Below are 18,693 nucleotides of genomic sequence, written 5' to 3'. Positions count from 1 at the left end.
ATTACTACTTTAACTTAAATTATATAATAAAATATATACAAAGATCCACTATAACTTTCGTTCAAGACCCGAGTTATTTTCGAATGTTAATAAGACTTGACAAAGGGTTAATTCTGTCATAATTTCTGAAATGTAATGTTTATTATTGGAAATCAGACTGAACATAGTAAATAAGCATGTTGTCCTGGGTTACAAGAAGGCACATTCCACATAATATTGTTCTTGTCGTTTGTGCATACTGATGAAGAATACTGCTGTATTTATAGCCGTAGGCCGTGGTGTTAAAGCTGCAATTTCAAATTTTTAAGTTATATTTTTAAAATTTATTAAAATAAAGCCTTAAAATAGATGGTATCTATAAACAGTCCTACCTTGTTAAAGAATAATCCTATTAATCCTATAATTCACTATTGTCATTTGAGAAATTGGCAAAAATATAATTTTCAACTTTAAATTCAAACGTTTGAAAGTAGCTATTCCATGGGGGGAATAGAGAAACAAGGGGGGTAATTGTGTTATTATTTCCGGGGTCAAAGGATTTTTAAGATGGAGAATAATACCTATGATCGATTGTCTGTGATATCACCTCGGTGGAAGCGGACGTTAAATACAACTAACTCATCATCAACCTATGATCGTATAATAGTGGGTTGACAACCTATTGAGCAAAATACATAGAAATAATTATGTTTTGACTTTCTTAGAAAATATGAAATTATCGCTTTAAACATGTTAACGAATGAAGCGTGCTATATATGACATGTAACATTGACACCTGCTGAACATGCTCGTTGATAATGCACAGAAAACCGGTGCAATAACATTGACATGTCTGATTACTGCACGGTTGAGCTCCACCTAGTCTACTAGAGGAAAACAATCTGCATATTCAACGAAAAGAACAAGATTTCCCACCCGTGCTACAAACTAACTTGTTTATATTACACAATGTTCGATTCTTAGAAAACATGGACTATTACCATATTAGGTAAGTAGGTTGAATTGCGCGTGACAGCTATAAATCTATAAGCGTCGCGTGGTTAATGCAATTGGATTTATGCAGAGGGTTACATATTGGCTCAATAACCGTACCTGGAAAGATCGTCCGGCAAACCGTCCTAACGAAATCATAGTATCGAAAATGTTTATTCGAGCTCTTGCAGTATTTGCTATTGTAGGTAAGTATATTTTTTATAGACAAATAGGTAAAACACTATTTTATTTGTTACGAATATAAAACAGTATCATTGCCCTACCAGTAGATTAATTATTGATGTCTTACTTACAGACATAAATCAAGACTCCGTGAGGCAAAGTGCTTTTTTATTAACGGTTTTCTGTCGGCTTGGGAAGTGACGTAAATTTAATAAAAACTCTATATTTATGCTATTGTCGTTAAGTGTCTTTGAGACTTGGGATCTACAAAAAAATGGTCTTAATAATTTAGTTGTTTATTTTTTTCGAATTGACACGCCCTTACTTGCAGTCATAACACTTTATTTAGACAACTCAAATTTGAAAAACCTATGACATAAAACTCATAAGTAGGGCCTACAAATGTGACATTTGCTTTATCTTTAGTTTTGAGTATTTAATCTGAGTCAAAATGAGCTCGATAAAATATGTTAAAAATCAAAACGTTCGCTCAACCTTGAGAAATTTTTAAAAAATAATCTATGGCTTCCTTAGGCCTAGCTCACAACCCGCCGTACGGGCAGTCTTTTGAGTAAACCCGTGCGTGAGTCTTACGCGTGACTTGCATGTGCTCGGCACCATAGAAGATCGCAAACAGGCAGAGGCGTAGCCTTGAAATATATAATTTTTTTTTGGGGGGGAGGGGGGGTCCGCAAATGAAATTATATAAAATGTTGACAATCTGTGACGCCGGAGGCACGAGGCTGCGCGATAGGGAGAGTGTGGGAGAGTGACCCTCCCACTGGGGTTGCCCCCCTCCCCCATAGTTACAGTCTTCTGTAAACACTGTTTTGACATACAATGTTTATCATATTTAAAGCTGAACTCCGATTACAAAACTACAGAAATAATTAAATAAAAAAAAATTAACGCCCAAGATAATCGCCATACTTGGGTGTATTCGAAACAGTGTTCCGGTGCAAAGAACGGACGGAGAATGAGTTCATGTCGGTCTCGAACAGCCGAGAATGCGTTCACGAACACGTCGCCGTTCTCAAATCCCACACTACCTCGTTAGCTGGTGTGAGGCGAGAACAAACATGGTCGACGCGTCGACAACTGCCCAGAAAACAGCATCTCATGAGTTCATTTATTAAATTAAAATTTTAATACCGTTCGGAAACTGCATGTAGTGAGTGTGTGGCCAGTATAACATTAAGTAAGATAGTTTGCCAGGCAACGAAACATACGCCCACATCAGCTAAATCGTCCGGCGGTCGACAAAGGTTGTCGCATATTCATTTTTTCGTAGGTAATGGGGGCATTTACAAGACAATTTCATACAGATCAGATTATAATTTTCGTCGTTTGTGGGTTTACAAAAGGTTCTACAAACTGAAACAAGGGCCTTGATATTTGTTGAAATTTGACATATTTTTTTTGTTTTGCTAATTTAAATAATGCATACAAATTTTATACAGATCGGATGATAACTTTGTCGTCAGAGCGTTCACAAGGTGCAACAAAGTGAAACAAGGGCATAACTCTGGACCTAATAAACGCAAATTGCTGAAATTCAATAGGATTATTCGTTTCGCTAATTTAATTGATACATTATACATTTCATACAGATTTGATTATAACAGCGTTCACAAGGAGCAACAAAGTGAAACAAGGGTCATAACCCCAGAAGGAATTAACGGAAATTATTGAAATTAAATAGGATTCTTCTTCTTCTCACTATAGTAAACAGCATATATCAATTTCAAAACAATCTGATGATAAATGTTGTCTGTAGAGTTTTCACAAAAAATTGTGGATGACGGACGGACGGACGGGACGACGACATTATACGGCCACATTTCCATGTAATCCTCAACGAAAGAAGTGAAAAGGAGTAAAACGGAGTCATTTATCAAAATTATGCTGAATAGCGTATTCATTTATGCGTAGCACAGTCTAATCAAGTTATAGTAATAAATTGTATAAATTTAAAAATTCAACTTGTTATCATGGAAACCGTTCTCTCATGTTTGAGACTCGTGAAAGTGTTCTCGTGTTCTTCCGTCGTTCACGAACCTACGCGAACACTGTCTCGAATACGCCCCTTGTTTTCAAGTTGTAGAACAATCATGACGATTGTGCGGCATACAAAAACAGAGGCAGGCCACGCCCACATCCAGTTCACTTCTTGTCATCCACACTGTCCACATCCGGCTAGCAATATTTCAGCTGACTGATTGACGTTTTTTCACTATCAGTTTACTGAAAATATTATTGCTTACTGAAAATATTATTGCTACAAATTATTATGTCTGATCAGGTACATATTATTTTACTAATTAGACGAAATAAGTAAACCATAGTGTACTTTTGCTCTAAAAATATGAGAAAACTGTCTTACCCCAAACATTAACAAATCTACCAACGCCAACAATTTTTTTCTTATTTCTTGAAATGTTTGTACAACAGCGTGGAAACACCAAATAATTTCTAGTAATAAAGTCTAGTATTATCGTTACAAAATATATCTAAAGCAGCAATAAAACCGTTGTTCTCCCCATCAAAGAAGTATGTTTTCACTTCAAAATATTCACCATCTTGTGAAGTAGTTATGTCCCTTGATGTTATGTCAACAACATATAATTGGTTGGTGTTCTTAGATTTGTTATTGTTTTGTTTCTTATTTTTAGAGCAAAAGAACACCGTGGTTTATTTATTTCGTCTAATAAGTAAAATAATATGTACCTGATCAGATATAATAATTGTGTAGCAATAATACTTTCAGGAGGTAATTGGTAGTAGAAATATTGCTAGCCGGATGTGGACAGTGCGGTTGACAAGGCGTGAACTGGATGTGGGCGTGGCCTGCCTCTGCTTTTATATGCCGTACAATCGCCACGATTGTTCTACAACTTGAAAACAAGTATGGCGGTTATTTAGGGTGTTATTTATTTTATTTGATTATTTCTGTAGTTTTGTAATCGGAGTTCAGCTTTAAGTCAGGGGGAGCCGTATTCATATTTTTTCATGACTTTTACATATTGAATGTTACGCTTGAAATATGAACAATACGACAAAGAGAATTTAGTAGGGGAATTTTTATGAGGAGGATCCAAATGAAACAAAACTTGATCACATAACTTTAGTTTATGAGGATGCATACATGTATTTGACAATCACCTTGTTAACTACAATACTATATACATATACACATTGACATTTACAAGAAAGTTGTATAGATATTTAAAGTATTTTGTACATTTTGTGTATTATAAATGGATTTCAAAAAGTAAACATAAGTGTTTGTGTTTTAATTTGTACATTGTTTTATACATAAAGAATCTTAACTAATCCTAATAATTGTTGTAAATAAATAGGAGTTAGAGGCTACTATGTAAATTGGGGGGGGGGGGGCAAGTATATTTAGACACCCCCCCCCCCCCGGACTCCCCCATGTGTAACGCCCATGCAAACTGGCCGTAGAGGAGACTGTCCTGCACATACAACATTTTCACCTAGTTTATTGCGGCTGGTCTGCCAGCTACCAAACCCTTTGACCCGCGCGCGTGAGCTAGACTTCAGCCGGTTTTGGCTTGTAAATTTTGATTTCCACCCAATTATCATATGATCGAGTTTAGTATCAAAATATATGTTTTCGGGGTAACTGAATCCATTTCCATACGGACTCTTGACTAGCAATTATTTACCCATTGACTTCAATGTTAAATGGCTGTAACATCACAGGCTGTAGATTTTTGCTCAAAATTCCGTTGGTTCCAATCTGTATAGGCGCAATGGGGACCGCATTTGGCAATCTCATCATAATTTTGTAGAGGGTTTACCGTTGAGATATTTTGCTACGGGGATTTGATGTGAAAATCTCACTTCCGACACAATAATTGCTCTGCAGAAAGACACTTTACACCTCCTATCCCTCCGCTGTAAAATCATCTGTATTACTCAAAACTGCTATGAAATTGCAAATTTGATCCCTTTTCTCCAATTCTAGACCGAAAAGTCAAACAAAAAATGCAGGAAGAGCGGAGAAAAAAATTAAGGGAAAAAATTGTCTATTTATAACTAGCACTACATCCGTATCATGAAATAAGGGGAAATAATTACTAGACTTAGTCCATAAAAACTTGTGTGATATAGGACACAGCTCACCAAATATTTCTACGCCGTCACCCACGAATGTAGGGCAAAAGTTATTTTTAGTCTTTCTCTCCCTTTCCCTTTTCCCCCTTTTGCGTGGCGATTTTTGTTGACATTTTGGTGTAGAATCGAAGAAAAGGGTAGGGTCCAAAATTGCATGTTTCTTGTCTCTACTTCCAGCTTGTGTATCTCATGTTTTCCATGGTGAACCTCATACGTGCTTTTGGGCAAGAGGTTGCCACATGTTGCTCCATCTGTGGTAGAAAACGTTCTACCCAACGAAAATTTGGGAAAAAGTTAGAACCGGTCTAAGAGACGAGAATTAACATTAAAGTCAATGGGCAAATGTTTAGTGATCTGTGGCCATAAGCGTTACCTCTGAGTCAATATTCGGGGTTATTCAAGATGGCGGTCAGTTTTGGCTGGAAAATTCGAATTTTACATGAAGATCAAATTTGCTGTCAAAATATACGTTTTCGAGGTAGCTGAATCCATTTTTGTACATATTTTAGTGATTAAGTAGTTTCCTGTACATTTTCTATTATCAATTTCCATTAAAATATCATTTGAAACCCGGGTTAAAGCTGTTTCGGTACTGTGAAATGTTCATATAAACTGTTATCATCTAGATGGGCCTTTATATGAGAAGCAATACATTTCTCCAATATTTTAGAAATAAAACTTAAGTTAGGTCTGTAATTTTTTAAATTATTAGGGTCCAGTGTAGACTTTTTAATTAAAGGGGTAACATAAGCTTGTTTGAAAACGTTGGGAATAGTAGAGGATGATATACAAGAATTAATAATATTGGTAAAAACTGGAATAACTTCGTCTAGACAGTCCGTAAGAATAGGAGTCGGAACAGGATCTAATGAACAAGATTTAGGAGCAGACAATTTAATTAGCTTTAAAACAAAAGATTTACTAACCAAGTTAAAATTTTCTAAATAAACAGAATTTTCTAACTTATCAAAATCATGAGTTAATATTTTCTAAATAAACAGAATTTTCTAACTTATCAAAATCATGAGCGTTAAAGTCAATTGTTTTATTTAAATTATCAAGTTCAGTCCGTATTTTCTGTATTTTCATTTGAAAGAAATCAGAGAATAAATTCGTAAGTTCAGTGTCATTATCATTGTCCGGGATAATAGTCCGCCCAGCATTATAATCCAGGTCTTTTTGTCTGTTTTCGCCATTTTCTATTTTATCAGAGTAAAATTTAATTTTAGCGTCTTCAATTAATTTATTCACATTGTTTTTTTTTTAAAGATTTATAAATCTGTTTATGGACATGTAGATTTGTTTTCCGCCTTATTACGGTCCCTTTTGGCTTCTAAAATAGAATCATTAAACCACGGCGTATTGGGACGAATAGTAAATGTTTTCGTTTGAAGAGGCACAAGTGAGTCCAAAATTTCAGAAAGATAGCTTAGAGTGATATTGGGTTGCCTTCTCTTGTATATCTTGAATACGTTGAATGTCATTGAAATCCGAGTTGATTATTTCCACTTTAAATGTATTAGTGTCAAGTAATTTAAACTTTCGATATGTTATTAGTGTCAAGTAATTTAAACTTTCGATATGTTACAGTCTTTCTTGTTGGTTGTGGTTTCTGGATCTTAAGATTAAAACTTGCCGGGAAATGATCAGATATTAATTTGTCCGAGATAGAGAAATTATCCAGTTTAATATCACATGGATTAGTTATCACTAGATCGAGAATATGTCCACCGTTATGAGTCGAAGAAGAAACATGTGTAGAAATATTGTCGTTGCGACATTATTTTCAAATTTATAGACAAGGAATAGAGAAAAACAATGGCGTTATATTGTATAAATTAATATCTTTGGCAAGTTATTAGATTCACATATATGTAGTATGTACTTAAATCACCTTAGTGAATGAATGAAATAAAATGAAATGAAATGGGGTTTAACGTCCTACTGTTCTGCTTCTATACTGGGCTAATGAAGACGGGCATACGCCATACAGTGTGCTATGAGGGAAATTTTGCCCGGGCACCGGCACTATCGCCTACTCTTATATCAAATTCCAACTGCTAAGGGATCTTTTACGTGCATTCTAATGTATACACGGGACCTCGGTTTTTCGTCTCATCCGAAGGACTAGACAGCTGTCCTTGTCAGGCCCTCCGTTCTGTACTACTGACAAGGGGAAACCACGTCGGAAAATCTTGATGAACTTTCTCGGCCAATGCAGGGGTCGAACACCCGACCTCCAGGCTAGTGAGCCAGCTTCTTAACCACCTAGCAACCGTGGCCCCAGTGAATGAATGACATATTGCTATATAAAAAAGAGTCATAATGTGCTAAACATTCAATTCTAGGTTGATAACATATATCTTGTGGGAAGTTTTTCCAGTAAATTTCCATTACCATATAAGGGTGGGTTTTGATGTCATTTGGCTCAATTAACCAATCTCTCTAATTATTTACATCATATTTGACCAATTAGATAATTGAAGGTCCGAAACCCAAAGCTACAAACCTATCATACTTGTGAGAATTCCCTAGACAACAGACAGATTCGGTAAAATTCCATTTCTTTAGGAATATTGGCTGAACACAGCTTTGATTCTAATTGAGTGATAGTGGTGAAACTTTATGTATAGTTTCGTTACATCAATGCCTTACTTAATAAAGTTCAATACTGAGAATTTTCTGGGCAAAGTAGAGACTTTGATCAGATTGGCTGAGAACTTGGTGTAGGTGTCTATTAGGTGAATGCATTGACACGGCTCATACTCGGGTTATATCGCTAGCCTTCTCAAAGGTGAACATGTAATGAGCCATAAACCTGGCTTGTGAAATTGCATGTGGTCAGACATGTTCATTGAAAGGTATTGGCACGGACCTGGTGGACTTGTGGGAATAACTCTTAATCCATCGGCAATGAAAAGGTGGGCCCTTAGTCTACACACCAGCAGCCGTCTTATGAAAGGCGTGGTTGCCATGAGAGAAATGAACGCGGATTCTCAGAAGGTCCTTTATTACATGGAAGAAATGCCAGCTCGCAAGATTTCCGATTTAAAAGACAAGCGATCAGTCAGAGAAAAACAAGATTCCGATGAAAACTTAACTAATGAGGGTGTAGTCAATATAATATCTGGTAGGATTTGTTCCGAGTCTGAATGTTGATAAGGTTACTGATGTGGTGAGGAAGCAAATGGTTGAATATGAATCCAGTTGACCTGGTTCTGGAGTCACTTTTGACGCAGAGCTCATCTACTCTAGAGTCATGGGATTGATGGCCTCGCGCGACATTATTGAAAGATGTTTTCATTTTTGAGTTGGCTACTTCACCAACTGCAATGTTTGAAGACAATGGTGACATGAGGATAACAAAACAAAAACAAAACAAAGTCCACCCTGAAGAAAAAACTTCAAGTCGAGCTGTCATCTCGAACACTACCGAAGCCAGAAGTCATTATCTTTGACGGGTGTGCCATTCTCTGGATAATCCAGTGGCCATCACAGAGAACAATTCGGCATTTTGTGGATGGATTTGTGAACTACGCTCTGAGTAAACTATGTCACGCGGATGTGTACCTTGCATACGTACTGAATTATGCCCCTTGATTGTACTAGTATTCACGTTTTTAACTTTTGATCCCTCTAGAGGTTATAATGTTTATCCGATTTTAAACACCGTTCAAATATATCACTGTTACACCATAATGACGTTTGAGTTCGTATTTTGTGAATATCGAACCGAAACTTCCCGACAAAATGGCCACTCCCGGTACGCAAATAGTGTTAAATTATGTAATACAAAGGAATGGGCCCTTATGAGATATGCTCCGAAAACGAAATTGGGACGGTCGGACGGACTGACGGACGGACCCCATTTCAATATCCCTCTTTAACTTTGTTGGGCGCGTAATCACAAGCCAACAGTGAGGCTAACGCCAAACTACATAGATGGCACATATGAATTAATTGCACATTTATCTTTTTTCAGAAGTATCAAGCAGTCAAACAGATTATCTATACTTAGTCCAGGCATAAACTGTTCACGATCAAACTCGGTCAAGGTTTTGAATTAGAGACAAAGTTATTTTGTCCCAAAACATCGACCAACGAAATTGTTTAGCTTTATTTGATGGGAAATGTTAATAATGTAACTCAGTCAAGAAACGTTGTACACACCTCAACCTATTTTTGAATTTCTCGGGTTTAATAATTTGTGTGTTTCCATGGAAACAAATTTGACTTAGTTTTTGGTGTAAGATTTTCTTTCCGGGGCATATCAAATAAACCGTTAAAGATATCTTTATGAAACTTTGTACACGCATCAACCTATAACAGTAGGTGTGCCTTTTAATAATTTGAAATTTCTTGTTTTTATTTCTTGTGTTTTGATGGAAACAAATTTCACTTAGTTTTTGGTGGACAATTTTGTTTCCGGAGCGTATCTCATAAACCATTCAAGATATCTTCATGAAACTTTGAATAAACATCAACCTATTATAGTGCAAGGGTGGATCCAGGAATTTTTGCAGGAGGGGGTTGGCCAGATTCCTGTTAAGGAAATTTGACAGTTGACAAGGCATGATGCCACCATCGTCTCCAAATCACGTAGGCATACATTCACGCAGAGAAAATCAAACGCTTTGAATGCCCATCCCATCCCACCATCTGATGATAAAGGATAAAGCACACGACCGTGACATTTTTCTCATTATGTTCATCGATATTTTTCGGCGTGGTTCCCACTTATCAGTGGTGCATCTGTGTGAATGTAAAGACCCCTTGGCAGTTGGAATTCAAAATGAAAGTAGACCATAGTGCACGTAAAGAACCCTTGACAGTATAATTCGAAATAAAGAATACGCCACCGTAGTGCCGCGGCGGGTGGGCGAATGGTTAGATTATAAGGTCATTCACTGAGTCAAATGGTATGGTTTCCATTCCCCGCTTGAATAGGGCCGCCTGTCCAAATTCGTGGATTTTCTCCCCCCCCCCCCCAACCCACTGCTAAAGCGCGAACTCTCGCTATCTCTCTTTACCCTGCCCCGCCGCCTAAATCAAGCATTTAGAGTAAGTGAAAGGACAAAATTAAAAAAAAACTTTTGTGAATGATCACGCACGGGGACACATTTAATGAATAAGGGTCTTCCTGTGCCTATGTACCAGGGATGGCCTCTATTTATTTTGGGATTGGTGGGGACATCAATCTCACCATTGGGTTGTTAGTTACCATCATATGTTTAAATGTTTTATTATAGGATGCAGCAATCTTGCAAGTGGTCAGTTTGGCCTTGAACAATGTTCCAGTTACACGACTGATATTCAAACTTGCGTGAACACTTATCCTATTGGAATAACGGGTGCAGCGGCTTTGAATATTTTCGGTCAAAATTCATCGATGTGTGGGTTAGTAATATTCTGGTAGTCAAAACTATTGTTTGTCGGTTAACATTTGAAATTTCTAAGTTTTTTAAAAACTGCTTGATGAATTTAGGCCGACTGTTGTAGATTTGTAACCTGTGGTGAATTATTGTTCAAATTATATTTTCCCAAACCCCTACATAAAGTTTGATGATATCTTTCTAGGGATATATTAATTTATGGTCGTGTAACCACACAAAAACTCGTCCACGATATCACCACGGTCGATGACCTTAAACCACAAGCACTACTACCACTAAGTCATGAACTACCACACGAAAAATATTTTGTAGGAATGTTGTAATTACAATATCTATGCAATTGTGTTTTAACTGAAATTAGCTGGCACCAAGAACGGACAAATCTTAATCAATATATTGATAACATAAATTACCCAAAAAGCCGATGCCGGCTTCTGTTTTGAAATTACAATCCACAAGAATCCGTGACAAATGGTTTTAATTTCTATCCGTTGTTGCTTCCCTTCACTATTGAGTTCACAATGCGATGGCAAGAGGACACGAAATACCAGTCGAAGCCATGATTACCTGTAACTTCGCATTGTTCTCTCCTCGGCTTCGCTTCATTAGCTACAAGTCTTTAACCGGAAGGCAAAGTCAGGGTCAAAAGTACGACAGAAATTAATGGATTACATCGAGGAATGTCGATTTTGATATTGGTATCTCTGGTGCTGACAATTTTCTTTTGCTTACAGTGTTATCTCAAAATACAAAAAATTGATGAACTGTATAGTGGATGCAACTTTAAAATGTCTAACAGATGATTACAAGACACTCTTCCCATCGGCAGAAAAGTATGCGTCAGCCTTAACTTATTTCTGTGACCGAATTGATAGTAAGTATAAGTTGAAATATAAACACATGGCAGTAGATTAATTTGATCTTTAGAGGATATTATTCGCTCGCCATGATAATTCCGTTGGAGGCTTTTGTGTTGGGTGTCATGCAAAATATGAGGAAAATAATTTTGTACAAATCAATGTACAAATCTGGTGTCAAATGTAATATAAGTTATTATTTAGACATTGTTTCACATGACAAGCCAATAATAAGCTCTATAGACAATCGGATGGTCGATATAGTAAACGGATTAAAACACCCACGTCATTTAATAATTCCACTTTAAAATGTCAAAACTTCAAACACAGATAACTTCGCTCAGAATAAAGTAATTTAACTGAAGCACCAACGACCCACTCTTTATATATTACATAATGCTTCTTTAAACATACATTATGCAAGAGCTAAATCTGCCTATTGCAGGTCTTTGTTTAGGCCTGAAATGTTTTCTAAATTATTAATTAGACGTTATCCAGGCAATAATCAACCCTGGATGGCATCGGATTTCTCCGATATTAAATAGATTAGAACAGTTCAGCCATATTTTGATTTAAGTTTAAAATGGAATAGCACGATTTAGTTTCGAACAACCAGTACGGTGGTTGAAATTATTGCACACATCTTGTCAAATCTTCAAAGGCTAATATCTTCGCTCGCAATAGAGTAATTTGAATGAAGTTTTCAAATTATTCATTTTGAATTATCTATTTTCGAACTATTATAGCAAGAATGGCTAGCTCTTTATCCAAATCTTACATAATGTATCTTTAAGCGTTTCCATAACTTCCAATTTTGAAACAGCCTTTCATTCAATTTCCAGTGATTTGTTTATAAAAAATCTATCTAATAGCTAATTATTGGTGTATTGATATAGCTTAGTAACTAAAATACCTTTTCAGCTTTTGATTCAACATGCTTTATCGAAAGCGTTTCAGAAATTGCCACATGCTTATCAAAAAATAGTCCTACTGCATTGGGTGCGGATGCGGCATTTGACGAATTCCAAACCTATTATTGCGCGTAAGTATGATAAATATTTTTTTTTATTTTTTTTTTTTTGGGGGGGGGGGGGAATATATCCCCCCCCCCTCTCTTTCACACGAATTCACCGGCAGATTATCTTGTAGTTGAAGGCCCGGGTAAACCAAATCCGCCTATAAAAGTATTTTCTTCTTGAAATTTATACGGATCAAAATCAGTAATAGTTTATATAGTAATAGATAAACCAATTGTAGTAATGACGTTCATATAAGTTTCAAATGTTATTATTTTATATGACACACATAAAATCATAATAATTATCTTTTATATCCATGTTATAGAACAAATCATTAAAAGTCCAAAGAAATATGATATCTACTTGGATGTCCATTTCAGAATACATTAAATACAATTAATACAACATGGGTTAGTGTTACAAAGGGTTCGAAAGGCCGCTACAAAAGGACAGAATTGTACAAAATTTTATTAAATTTGGGGGTTATATGACCGTTGAATGATAAATGTTTGGTTTTTCAAGCCACTTTGCAAGGGGCCCCGAGGGCGCAAAATATTAGTTGCCAATTGGAAATATATTTTTAAAGCTAGATGTATTAAAAATGCAAAGTATTCCCGGAGCTTACAACGCTTCACAGACCAACAGATAGTTTGGTCCCGACTCCTCGACCTGTGGCATATTTTAAACCTCACCCTACTCAGTGCACACTTTAGATTATGTTCTCTGTTAGAGTAATTAAAGGAGCTAAATCGCTAACATTTGGGACCTAGAAATTCAGAAAAGTGGGTCGCAACGCATATAATACTGTAATATGAATGTATATAAACTGATTTACATTTAATGGTTTCCGTTTTTACTCCAATTTCAAATCAGTTATGTTCGGCGAAATAAGTCAGCAATCTCAATCGAGTGCAAATTTCTAGCGTCTAGTTATTCTAGTCTACATAACTCCATTTGATTTGGTGCAATGTGTCTAGCCTCGTCCCTCGAGTCTCTCAATACAATTGGGGCTGAAGCGCATTATGGTACACGATTCCTGTACCAATGTTAAAAAAATTATTTTATCTTAAATATCGGATATCAGAAGCTCATCTTTTCCCGGTAAGTTTACCTCATCAATGTTGATTTAAATTGACCAATAATTCGTGTTTTCGATGTCGAAGATTTTGGAGGATTTTGAGTTACGGACTTAGGTCCTTTAACAATGATGAATTTCTGTTTGTTTTACAGCACATTAAATACAGGGATTGACTGTTATACAAAGAGTACAAAATTAAGCTCATGTGAAGATACTCGCACAACATTAATTGAGGTATCCAAGATGATAACACCGGCGGCTTGTGGCACCATCAGGGTAGTTTCACACATGCTTTTACTAATGCTATCGGTGATATTTTCAAAGTATATTTGCCACTAAGGGGAGGTACGGTAGGGACTATGGTTATTAATTATTAGCTCGGAAAATATTTGATTTATAATTAAGTTAGTAAAATAAGAATGATTTTTTTTCAAAAGGACTTACAACAGGAAATGATATTCTAAAACTAAAGTAATTGTGTGATTCGAATTTGGACGTCGAATAAAAAGAAGGCATTGGGTATAGGTACCCGGCTAATTATTTTATAAAACTGAGCAACTTTGGAAATACAACGTATGTGACCATAGTCCAGAATAATAAGCCTTACTACAAATGTTTCTACTGTAATTTCTATTTTTTTATATTAACATTTAATTTTATTAATAGTATCCTAAAATTTGTTTTTTTACGAGCAATGCGGTTTTTATTGGCCAGCATTTCATGTGGGTGTATATTGTCGTGTACCAATTTCGTAAGTCCACTCTTAATTCTTGTAAATGCTCCAGGAGTAAATTTGAAACTTTCTGGAATTTATCAAGATGGCCTCTATCGGAATTTATGCCCTTGTCGATGTAAATGCGTTTGACGCAAATTAGAAATAAACATTTGCTTAGAAAATGGGTTGAAGTTATCTGATTCTCTAAACAAAACTCCTTTGAATTGCAGCCAATCGTATAAAAGTAATAGGTAGGCTGAAATCTGAGTGCCATGTACGTATGTCTGTCCTGAATTAAGACATGTGCTTGTAAACATTTTACAGCCCTTGGAGTATTCGTCATACTAGAGAACCTTACCGAAATTTAGAGTTGCTCTCCAAATTTATACATTTTTTTGCCTCTGTCACCGCAACTGTTCCACATCTAAGAGGGTATGGGATGTTTTTTTACCATACTTCTGGCATTGTTTGTCTTGCGTGGTTATAGCTCCTGAAAACTTGGATGACACCCTTTAATGTGCTGCATGTGGGAGTGTATTGGTTGCCTGGGAACGTTATGCTGATAATGGAAGTAATGCAACACCTCTCGAGAAAAGGCATGGGCAATATTGCAGATAACTAAATTAATTTGTATGGCGGGGGTTTTAAAATTATTATTATTATAATACTATTTTCAGAAAGAATAATATTATAGTTTGTATGTCTTAATGAATACATGTATATCTAATTGTTGGTAATAATATCGTTCCTAACTATGTAATCAAAGAAAATTAACTAACCACACTACTTTGGATATTTCCATAAGATAGAAATAAACTAAGATTACCCGCTGAGCCAAAGTTTAAAAGTAATACATGCACTTGCTATATTCCTTAGCTCATATGATTTGAAAAATCTCCATCCTGGGTTATTTCATTGACACGGTGAAAGGAATTGAAGGAGCTTAGAAACTATGGTTCAACTATTATCGGACATGGAAATTTTGACTATTTTCCGTAATCAATAAATATGTATGGTATATTCTCAATTAAAATTACATAAAAAAATTATTTTCTTTTTAGGATGTTTTCTCATGATTTTCTTTTTTTAATTCGGTTCAAATACACAAATTGACTTTTATTTTCTTATCTTATGTTTTTTCTTTATGTTTATGATAAGAATGTACCTGCACTTGCCTTGTTTTTCTGACTTTTATATATTTGGAATAAAAGATACTGTTTAGCTTGATTTTATTATGACTCTAAGAGTTTTGGATAAAGTTTTTCTTTTGAGGAAAACGAAAATTATACCTTACATTCCATAATTAAAATTATATTTTACATTCCGTTACCTTACATTCCGTAATAAAAAATTATACCTTACATTCCGTAATAAAAATTATTCATCTACTTTTGAAAGCTATTTTAATGACATATCTAAGAAACGTACGAATATATAATCCCAAGATTTTAAGTTACAATTTTACAATAATATATATAATTTTATTTATCACCCAATAATACATTCTACAGTAGATATCGCTTGTGTGATATATTTCATAAGGAGATATCGCTTTACATAAATTTGATTGGTCAGTTTAAAAGGAACTACTTTTTTTATTTTCAAAGAACAGTTCATTTCTTATTAAAAGTAACTTTTTTAAAATTAAAAATGAACTATTGTTATTCAATTGACCTTGATGGAAATACTGGGTCAATATAAAGGACTTTGCAATGGTTGAATTGTTGTCAAAAAATGATATATCACTACGCTGTAATGTGCAGTAAAAGTAAAATCTACAGCAAAGAATTATATTTATCTATTTGTGCATGTAAGAAGGGATTGGGTGATAAATAAAATCTCTGCCGAGTTTTTTTTTACTTTATCTACGAATGATATCAAAAAAGACTGGTAGGAGATTCTCTATATCTTACACTCATTTTTTGTGTTATATGCTTAGGTTTAATATTTGTGTTACCTGCTTAAAATTGTCTTTTTTTTATCTTGTCTTTGATTAGAATAAAAATTTACTTCTGCGTAAACATGAGTTTATTTGAAATAAGAATACAAGGGGATGAAGATGGTCTGTCGATCTCAGGTGTGGCTATATTAGCCATGTTAAAATACAGATGTGAGATCATTCTTTTGTGTTGAAGTACCATTATTACACTGAGCAGATCTTACATTATTTATACGGAAAATATTGGACTCAGTGAGCCAATATCAAACTAATTTATATGCGGGATAGTGTGTTAAGTTAGTTTTAAAGGTCTCGAGCAAAACATTGCGTAATATATTGATACAAAAGTTGTGCTAACGCCCTTGTGAAGTACCATTGCATTACTTAATGTCTCGCTCTCGACCGTTAAACAGCACGCAAGTTCAATCCCGTGTGAAACAGGTCGATATTGCAGATTCATGTTACGTAATGTACTGTATAAAATTAAAAACTCGGTGCCTCCTTATTACAGTTCAACAACTATACGTTGGCTTACACCTAAAAATACCCATGACAGTTTGAATTAAAAATAAGAGAAGGCAATCAAAATTTCCCAAATTAAATAGCTATGCCCGTCTTCATTAGCCCGGATGCACGGGGAAGTAGGACGTTAAACACCATTTCATTTCATGTCTTTACTTTAGTAGTATCCAGGACAATGAGTCTGGAGCAATGGGGCGCAGGTGGGTCCAGGGTGATTTGTCTCCTTGGGGTCGAGAAATTTCTAAAACTTCAGTTGTCTCAAGACTCTTAAACTGATTCTGGCGTCTGTCAAAGGAGCGTAACGTACACTCGGAGCAATATTTCAAAGTAAACCGACTACGAATAAGAAAGCCCTCAATTGATTTTGTGTGTCATTTGAACATTATTAATTGCTATCTTTCATAGAATTTGAGGTTTACAAATTAGTTAGAAGTCAATTCCGATTAATGTTCCCCGGCCTTCAAAGAAAGCAGGTAAATGTTAAAAAGGCCACGTTCGTTCATGCGTGTCAGTTTTTGTGACACAATGAATTTGAATTCAATAGTTGAGGACCACCGGGGGTGTAGGTGTAATTTTGCTTTGTCAGAAACACACCAGAAACAGATCAAAAGTATGTACCGATAACTTTTGGTGGTTAGTGTCAGGGACCGTTTACCCTTTTTGACCTCGAGGACCAGGGATATTGAGAAAATATTAATTCTAATGGAATAGTCCCCATAAGCCCCCTTTAAGTTAACAGGAAATCTCGTTGGCAGGGGACTAATAAAATGGGTCTGTCCGTCACACTTTTTGGGACACAATAACTCTCCTTCTAATTGAGCTAGAATGTTCAAACTCGGTGTAGGTGTTTATTAGGTGAATGTGTTGATGGAGTAGGTGTTTATTAGGTGGATGTCCTGATGGAGTTCGAAGATGCGAATTTTCTGCTTCGGATAAGCGTAAATAAGCAATTTGATTGGTTGATGCTTTGGGACACGATAATTCATTACATCAATACCTTGACTAGGTTCGATAATGGGCATTTTCTGCTCAGGGTAAGCAGAGCAATAAGCAATTTGATTGGCCGAGACTTTGGAACACAATAAGTCTCCTAATTGAGGTAGAATGTTCAAACTTGATGTAGGCGTTGATAAGTTGAATGTCTTGATGGAATTCGAAGAGGAGCATTTTCTGCTAAGGGTAAGCAGAGAATAGCAGTTTAACTTATGATGCTTTGGGACACGATAATTAAGTGAGAGTGGTGAAACTTTGTGTATAGTTTCATAGCATCAATACCTTGACTAAGTTCTAGAATGAGCGTTTCTGTTCAGGGTAGAATGATTAAACTTGATGTCGATGTTCATTAGGTGAATGGCTTGACTGAGTTCAATGATTAAAGGACAATATTGGTGCCAGTCATTATCACATATGTTATAGAACTGGTATAACACGTTCCAAATATAATTTTAACATAGAGATCATTGCTACGATAGATGAGTAATAAAGGTTTCTACAAAAGGAAGTGACGAACACAAAAGGAGAATACGGGTTATCCTTCTATATAACTGAAATTCGCCGAATGGTTAACACGCGCGCGATGTATCATAAGGTCTGTCATTGAGTCAACTGGCGGGGTTTCGATTCCCCGGTTGTACGTGACAAGGAGTAAGGTCGCCTGTCCAACCTCGTGGTTTTTCTCCGGGTCCTCCGGTTTCCTCCCACTGCTAAAGACCCCTACGCGCAAACGAATTATTGAAATAAAAAATTGAACCACGTGTTAGTGCCGAAATGACCTAGTTTGTGTCGAGTGGACGTTAAACCCAATTTCTCTCTCTCTCTCTCTCTCTCTCTCTCTCAAAAAGGTGGTAATAAAGACAGCGGGGATACAATGGTCGC

The 18,693-nt window shown here is 35.9% G+C and overlaps 1 long non-coding RNA gene across 1 annotated transcript; it reads left to right on the top strand.

Annotated features, from left to right (window-relative positions):
• Nucleotides 1-1,019: 1,019 nt before the first annotated feature.
• On the top strand, nt 1,020-16,378 carry LOC126831801 (uncharacterized). Its single transcript, XR_007684350.2, has 5 exons — nt 1,020-1,178; nt 10,545-10,692; nt 11,423-11,562; nt 12,467-12,587; nt 13,795-16,378. It is a non-coding gene; the product is annotated as an uncharacterized LOC126831801 (long non-coding RNA).
• The last annotated feature ends 2,315 nt before the right edge of the window (nt 16,379-18,693 follow it).

Source organism: Patella vulgata, chromosome 9, assembly GCF_932274485.2.
Source record: "Patella vulgata chromosome 9, xgPatVulg1.2, whole genome shotgun sequence".
NCBI classification, from domain to species: Eukaryota; Metazoa; Mollusca; class Gastropoda; family Patellidae; genus Patella; species Patella vulgata.
This window is presented reverse-complemented; position numbering and strand designations above follow the sequence as displayed.